The following is a 7,524-nucleotide window of genomic DNA, read 5'->3' as shown; positions in this document are numbered from 1 at the left end:
AACCAGAAACTGCTGCCTAAACACTTGTGCTCTGAGAAATCAGCAAAAAGTGCATTATCTGGCAATTGACTTAAATCACAAGAGAATAGTAAATATTTTGCAGGTAAGCGCTTGAGGGAAAGGGATAAGTTTTATATTAGCAAACAGCAATAGTAAAAAATATATATATATATATATATATATTACCAGATTGTCCCCTTCAGAAGGTGTTGAAGGAAATATAAAAAGGAAGTGTAAAAATTTCATCCGCTCTCAAGCACCTTGCTGCTGCTGTTTGGCCACTCAGTTGTGTCCCACTCTTTTGCAACCTCATTAACTGTAGCCCACCTGGTTCCTCTGTCCATGGAATTCTCCAGACAAGAATACTGGAGCAGGTTGCCATTTTCTTCTCCAGGGGAATCTTCCGTACTCAAGGATCAAACACCTGAGTGGGTCTCCTGCATTGGCAGGCGGAGTCTTTACCACTGAGCCACCAGGGAAGCCCCTCAAGTGCCTTAGCTGCTTTCAGCTAACCTAAAGTGACCTGACTGGTAAAGAAGCCTCTTCAATGTACTTTCTCTCCAGTGTGATTTTTAAATTCATGTATCAGATCAGATCAGATCGGGTCAGTCGCTCAGTCGTGTCCGACTCTTTGCGACCCCATGAATCGCAGCACGCCAGGCCTCCCTGTCCATCACCAACTCCTGGAGTTCACTCAGACTCAGATCCATCAAGTCAGTGATGCCATCCAGCCATCTCATCCTCTGTCGTCCCCTTCTCCTCCTGCCCCCAATCCCTCCCAGCATCAGTCTTTTCCAGTGAGTCAACTCTTCGCATGAGGTGGCCAAAGTACTGGAGTTTCAGCTTTAGCATCATTCCTTCCAAAGAAATCCAAGGGCTGATCTTCAGAATGGACTGGTTGGATCTCCCTGCAGTCCAAGGGACTCTCAAGAGTCTTCTCCAAAACCACAGTTCAAAAGCATCAATTCTTTGGTACTCAGCCTTCTTCACAGTCCAACTCTCACATCCATACATGACCACAGGAAAAACCATAGCCTTGACTAGACGGACCTTTGTTGGCAAAGTAATGTCTCTGCTTTTGAATATGCTATCTAGGTTGGTCATAACTTTTCTTCCAAGGAGTAAGCGTCTTTTAATTTCATGGCTGCAGTCACCATCTGTAGTGATTTTGAAGCCCAGAAAAATAAAGTCTGACACTGTTTCCACTGTTTCCCCATCTATTTGTCATGAAGTGATGGGACCCGTTGCCATGATCTTCATTTTCTGAATGTTGAGCTTTAAGCCAACTTTTTCACTCTCCACTTTCACTTTCATCAAGAGGCTTTTGAGTTCCTCTTCACTTTGTGCCATAAGGGTGGTGTCATCTGCATATCTGAGGTTATTGATATTTCTCCCGGCAATCTTATTTCAGCTTGTGTTTCTTCCAGTCCAGCGTTTCTCATGATGTACTCTGCCTATAAGTTAAATAAACAGGGTGACAATATACAGCCTTGACGAACTCCTTTTCCTATTTGGAACCAGTCTGTTGTTCCATGTCCAGTTCTAACTGTTGCTTCCTGACCTGCATACAGATTTCTCAAGAGGCAGGTCAGGTGGTCTGGTATTCCCATCTCTTTCAGAATTTTCCACAGTTTATTGTGATCCATACAGTCAAAGGCTTTGGCATAGTCAATAAAGCAGAAATAGATGTTTTTCTGGAACTCTCTTGCTTTTTCCATGATCCAGTGGATGTTGGCAATTTGATCTCTGGTTCCTCTGCCCTTTCTAAAACCAGCTTGAACATCAGGAAGTTCACAGTTCACATATTGCTGAAGGCTGGCTTGGAGAATTTTGAGCATTACTTTACTAGCGTGTGAGATGAGTGCAATTGTGCAGTAGTTTGAGCATTCTTTGGCATTGCCTTTCTTTGGAATTGGAAAGAAAACTGACCTTTTCCAGTCCTGTGGCCACTGCTGAGTTTTCCAAATTTGCTGGCATATTGAGTGCAGCACTTTCACAGCATCATCTTTCAGGATTTGGAATAGCTCAACTGGAATTCCATCACCTCCACTAGCTTTGTTCATGTATAGTATTGTATATTTTAACTAAGCAAAGACCTGTGGAGTCAGACCAAATTTTATAATGGTTCCATGGATTTAAAACAGGGATTCAGCAAATTTGTCTCCTTCCTGGCACCACTGTAATTTATACCATTTTAGAAAGCTGGAACTGTGGTTAAGATTTTTAAGGGGAGTCTGCAAACCAAGATATTCCAGTATCATACAATTCTGTGGATGAGAAAGTTTACATGTGCAAGGTTAATAATTACTGGGCCCTTTGTATTTATAAATTCTAAAGCCCAATCCACCTTTTTGCTATAAACCTCCTTCAGTAAATGGTTTAGATACAAAAATAATCATTAGGGCCTGAAATATTGATCTTTGAGGAAAAATTTTTATGATACTAGGTCTGAAAATGACTTTTAAAAATGATGCCAAACAGTCCCATATGGTCATTTAAATCAGAGGGGTTTCCGTTAATTAAGGAAGGTAAGTGGTTTTGTGTAGTCAGTTTTCTCATCTTTGTAGGTTTTTTTCCTGACTACAAATGATAAGAATGTTCTTTGAGACTTTACAATCCAGTTTTTATAAAATGCCATACAAACCAATAATATTTATATACAAATTAAAAGCCAGAAGCAGTACGGAGGTTCCTCAGAAAACTAAAAATAGAATTAGCATATGATCCAGCAATCCCACTCCTGGGCACATATCCAGACAAAACCATTTCAAAGAAACATGGCGCCCCTATGTTCATAGCAGCACTATTCACAATAGCCAAGACATGGAAACAACCTAAATGTCCACCGACAGATGAATGGATAAAGGTGACGTGGGGTGTGTGTATACACACACAATGGAATACTACTCAGCCATAAAAGAGAATGAAACACCCATTTGCAGCAACATCAATGCACCAGCATTTATCATATTAAGTCAGTCAAAAGAAAAATACCATATGATATCATTTAATGTGGAATCTAAAATATGGTACAAATGAAAACTCATTGGTGCCATATGACTCACAGACACAGAAAATAGATACGTGGTTGCCAAGGAGGAGGGGAGAAGGAAGAGGGATGGACTGAGAGTTTGGGGTTAGTAGATGCAAACTAGTATATATAGGATGTATATATACCAACAAGGTCCTACTGTGTGGTACAGGAAACTCCAATCTCCTGGGATAAACCGTAATGGAAAAGAATATTTTAAAGAGAATGTATAAATGTGTATAAGTCACTTCACTGTACAGCAGAAAACACAACATTGTAAATCAACTATACTTCAGTATTGAAAAAGCCAGAAGCATTTTCCTTAGCAATGATAGTGTCAGGTTTTAAAAACAGACTCATTAGTTTATTGACTTAGGTACTCTGATTGCAGGCAAAATAAATAGGACTACTTTTCCTTAGCTTGCTTACCTTATAAGCTATTATCATCCTAGGCAGAAAGAAGATGCTATTGAAGAGTTTCATCACCATTATTAGCTGGTCTTCTTTTATTGCTTTACTCACTCTTTAGCATATTTTTTGGGTGACTAATGCCTGACTAGAACTCTCAGATGGCAGCTCTTTTAAGGCTTTAATCTTACATAAATGTGGGAGATTTGTATGTTAGAATACTGCTAAATTCTTCCAAACCAGAGCAGATAGCCACCCACTTTGATGATGTTAGAATTTTAAGGGCTTAATTGTACTTAAAGTGAAGTCGCTCAGTTGTGTCCAACTCTTTGCGACCCCATGGATTGTAGCCTACCAGGTTCCTCCATCCATGGGATTTTCCAAGCAAGAGTACTGGAGTGGGGCGCCATTTCTTTCTCCAGGAGATCTTCCCAACCCAGGTATTGTAGGCAGATGCTTTACTGTCTGAGCCACTAGGGAAGTCCTAATTGTGCTGAAGTACCTAATTAATGGACTTCCCTGGTGGCTCAGATGGTTCGATCCCTGGGTTGGGAAGATCTCTTGGAGAAGGAAATGGCAACCCACTCCAGAATTCCTGCCTGGAGAATCCCAGGGACGGAGGAGCCTGGTAGACTACAGTCCATGGGGTCGCAAAGAGTTAGACACGACTGAGCGACGCGACTTCACTTCACCTAAATAATAAGATGAAAATGACCAAAAGCTCCTATGAATTCAGTGATCTTTTAAAGCAAATTCATATTAACATGACAACCATATCTACATTTTATGTGTAGGATATACTTAGTTTCTCAACAACATTTAGGGCTCACGTGTATTAATGGACTCCTTACAATAATTCCTACACGCTGCTAAAGTTTACAGCTAATAGGCTGGAAACAACTGGGCTGGACTATTTCTAAATTCAAGTTTTATAACTATTTATCTCCTTAATTATCTCCAACCCTAAAATTTAGCCTTAATCAAATCAGCTCAGAGGCTCAACACAGTGTTCAGAAGCCTCTAACTCTTATAAAATAAGTTTTAGGTGCCAAATTGTCATTGGTTGGGCCTTCTGTCTACATACATCAGCTGCACTTCGGTGTTTCACAGCACATTAAGTACAGTATTTAACAGGTCTGAGTGGCAAGAGTACACTGCTGCTGCTGCTGCCAAGTCACTTCAGTCATGTCCGACTCTGTGCGACCCCATAGACGGCAGCCCACCAGGCTCCCCCATCCCTGGGATTCTCCAGGCAAAAACACTGGAGTGGGTTGCCATTTCCTTCTCCAATGCATGAAAGTGAAAAAAAGTGAAGTCACTCAGTCATCTCCGACCCTCAGCAACCCCATGGACTGCAGCCTTCCAGGCTCCTCCATCCATGGGACTTTCCAGGCAAGAGTACTGGAGTGGGGTGCCATTGCCTTCTCCGGCAAGAGTACACTAAAGAGATGCTATCCAACTATATGAGACTGTGGGACTCTTCCAAGCTAATACGAATTCCTTTTGCAGCCACCAGTTTATAAATTTTTTTTTGAGCAGCAGTGATGGATTTGGGGCATTAACCCACACTTTTCTGACAAAGGTCCTACTTGAAGGTTTGCATTTCAAAGTATCTTGGTTATGGGTTTAAATCATAATTTCTAAGCTGAGTGAAATAAACTATGCTACTTCAGAGTAGCAACCATAAATCGAATGAGAATTACTCTCAGTGATCTAAGCCAACTGAACATAGTAACTACAGCTTTAGTTCCAACCACTCATAAATGCAGCTGAATTTCTTCTAAATGTAAATTTCTACCCATATGAATACATTTTCTAAAAAAAAAAAAGTTTGTAGTCTCATTTATAATTAACTTGTAGGCATATATAAGTCAGTGCTAGATAGGAGTGGGAATGCAGATTTTGTGAATCATTGTTACTCAATTTTGCAATGAATTACTGTCACAGAGAGCAGTGGCTTAGTCACAAGCCTGTCTAAGAAAGTTACACAATCTTAGTGTTCGCTTGTGGACTGAGATACAGAATGTGAAGCAGCACAGTACCTGGCTCACGGTATACGATCACATTTTAGCTAGTGGGAGTAAAACAGAAGTAGTATTATGGTACGCTGGATAATGGCCCCCAAAACACACAAGTCCTAATTCCAGGAACTTGTTCATATGGTATATGGCAAACAAGGCGTTGCAGACATGATTTAAGGCCTTGGGATGGGGAGATGATTCTGGATTACTCTAGAAGCCCAATGTAATCAAGGGTTCTTCCAAGAGTGAGGCAGGGGACTTCCCTGGAGGTCCAGTGGCTAGTGGTCCACTGAAAGGTGAACACCCCAGGTCAGTAGGTGTCCAATACACTACTGGAGAAGCACAGAGAAATAGCTCCAGAAGGAATGAAGAGGCTGAGTACAAAAGAAATGATGCCCAGTTGTGGATGTGTCTGGTGATGAAAGTAAACTCCAATGCTGTAAACAACAATACTGCATAGGAACCTGGAATGTTAGGTCCATGAACCAAGGTAAATTGGAAGTGGTCAAACAGGAGATGGCAAGAGTGAACATCGGCATTTTAAGAATCAGTGACCTAAAATGGATGAGAATGGGTAAATTTAAATCAGATGACTGTTGTATCTACTACTATCTACTGCGGGCAAGAATCCCTTAGAAGAAATGGAATAGCCCTCATAGTCAACAAAAGAGTCTGAAATGCAGTACTTGGATGCAATCTTAAAAATGATAGAATGATCTCAGTTCATTTCCAAGGCAAACCATTCAATATCATAGTAAACCAAGTTTATGCCCCAACCACTAATGCTGAAGAAGCTGAATGGTTCTATGAAGACCTACAAGACCTTCTAGAACTAGCACCAGAAAAAGATGTCCTTTTCACCATAGGGGATTGGAATGCAAAAGTAGGAAGTCAAGAGATACCTGGAGTAACAGGCAAGTTTGGCCTTGGAGTACAAAATGAAGCAGGGCAAAGGCTAACAGAGTTTTGCCAAAAGAGTGCACTGGTCATGGCAAACACCCTCTTCCAACAACACAAGAGAAGACTCTACACATGGACATCACCAGATGGTCAATACTGAAATCACATTGACTATATCCTTCATAGCCAAAGATGAAGAAGTTCTATACAGTCACCCTAAACAAGAACCGGAGCCGACTGTGGTTCAGATTGTGAACTCCTTATTGAAAAATTCAGACTTAAATTGAATAAAGAAGAGAAAACCACTAGACCATTCAGGTATGACCTAAATCAAATCCTTTATAATTATACAATGGAAGTGACAAATAGATTCAAGGGATTAGATCTGATAGAGTGCCTGAAGAACTAGGGATGGAGGTTTGCAACATTGTGTAGGAGGTGGTGAGCAAAACCATCCCCAAGAAAAAGAAATGCGAAAAGGCAAAATAATTGTCTGAGGAAGCTTTACAAATAGCTGAGAAAAGAAGAGAAGCAAAAGGCAAAGGAGAATAGGAAAATATACCCATTTGAATGCAGAGTTCCAAAGAATAGCAAGGAGAGATAAGAAAGACTAGAGATCTCTTCAAGAAAATCAGAGATACCAAGGGAACATTTCATGCAAAGATGGGCTCAATAAAGGACAGAAATGGTATGGACCTAACAGAAGCAGAAGATATTAAGAAGAGGTGGCAAGAATACACAGAAGAACTGTACAAAAAAGAGCTTCACGACCCAGATAATCACAATGGTGTGATCACTCACCTAGAGCCAGACATCCTAGAATGTGAAGTCAAGTGGGCCTTAGGAAACATTACTACAAACAAAGCTAGTGGATGTGATGGAATTCCAGTTGAGCTATTTCAAACCCTAAAAAATGATGCTGTGAAAGTGCTGCACTCAATATGCCAGCAAATCTGGAAAACTCAGCAGTCACCACAGGACTGGAAATCCCAAAGAAAGGCAATGCCAAAGAATGCTAAAACTACCACACAATTGCACTCATCTCACACGCTAGCAAAGTAATGCTCAAAACTCTCCATACCAAGCTTCAACAATACATGAACCCTGAAATTCCAAATGTTCAAGCTGGATTTAGAAAAGGCAGAGGAACCAGAGATCAAATTG

This window comes from Bos taurus, chromosome 1 (assembly GCF_002263795.3).
Source record: "Bos taurus isolate L1 Dominette 01449 registration number 42190680 breed Hereford chromosome 1, ARS-UCD2.0, whole genome shotgun sequence".
Taxonomy (NCBI): Eukaryota; Metazoa; Chordata; class Mammalia; order Artiodactyla; family Bovidae; genus Bos; species Bos taurus.
Note: the sequence above shows the minus strand (reverse complement) of the source record.